A 930-nucleotide genomic window follows, 5' to 3' on the forward strand; every position below is an offset into this window, starting at 1 on the left:
CGGCACGCCACCAATGGCCGAGGCCGGTGGGGGCGGGCCCTCTCGTGGCCCCACCCCCGCCCACCGCGGCTCCCCCTCCGGGCGGTGCCACCGCTGGCCCGTGCCCCTCCCCGGCTGCGGCCGTTGCCACCACCCGAGAGCGTGGAAAACCGGCGCCCCGCTCCAGGGATTGCGAAACGGCTGAAGCTGTCGCTTGGAATAGGCAAGCCTGGGGAGGGGCGCGAGACCCTCACCCTCGCCAACCCCCTCCCCCCGCCGCTGCCATTGCCGTCCTGGTCGTCGCGGCTCCACGGTGACCTCTGTAACCCTCGCTCGCACGCAGAGGCTCTTTTTGTCTCCCCAAGCGCGCAGTCGACCCGGCTACCTGTTGCGAACTCAGCACCCGGCTTCGGGCTGCGGCGAGTCGGTCGTGGCGTGGGCCTCTGACCACCTCTCCCTGCACACCTGCGGGAGGACCCTTCCTCCTTGAGACCGGCGACGGGGTAGACATGTCGGGGGGAGGGACAGTGGCGAACTGCAAACACTCGCGACGGGCAGGCGTGGGGAGGGGCCGGGCGGCCAGTCCGAGCCCCGCGGGGCTTCGTAGGCAGCGATTACGATTACTCTGCCGTGGCCCCTTTCCCTACGGGGAGAGAGCGCGACGCACAAACACCGCCTCTGCACAATTAAGGCGAAGATGACGGCTGCAAAGTCGTTGCGTAAGAGGACTGGGAAATGAGGTCCATCTGTCCCCGGCCACAATGAGAGAAACGGCTGCGAGTTAGGGTCCGCGGGCGGGGTGTACCCGACTGGTGCGCCCGCTGGCGTTGATGCGGGGGCTGGACACACTGCGCAGAGGGTCTCTTCCAGTTATCTGGGAGCTGGGAGCTCGTTAGAGTTATTTCTGCCTGTAATGGATGTGGTTTTCTCCCCTAAATTCCCGAGCTATGA

At 66.8% G+C, this 930-nt stretch overlaps 1 protein-coding gene across 1 annotated transcript in view; it reads right to left on the reverse strand.

Moving 5' to 3' along the window:
• The window catches only part of NFIL3 (nuclear factor, interleukin 3 regulated), a 13772-nt gene extending 13135 nt beyond the window's left edge, over positions 1-637 (reverse strand). Inside the window, exon 1 of the mRNA XM_024563361.4 lies at positions 365-637. The gene's annotated coding sequence lies outside the window, so the exon portion shown is untranslated. The remainder of the gene's footprint in view (positions 1-364) is intronic.
• Between the last annotated feature and the right edge of the window lie 293 nt (positions 638-930).

Source organism: Desmodus rotundus, chromosome 1 (genome assembly GCF_022682495.2).
Source record: "Desmodus rotundus isolate HL8 chromosome 1, HLdesRot8A.1, whole genome shotgun sequence".
Classification (NCBI taxonomy): Eukaryota; Metazoa; Chordata; class Mammalia; order Chiroptera; family Phyllostomidae; genus Desmodus; species Desmodus rotundus.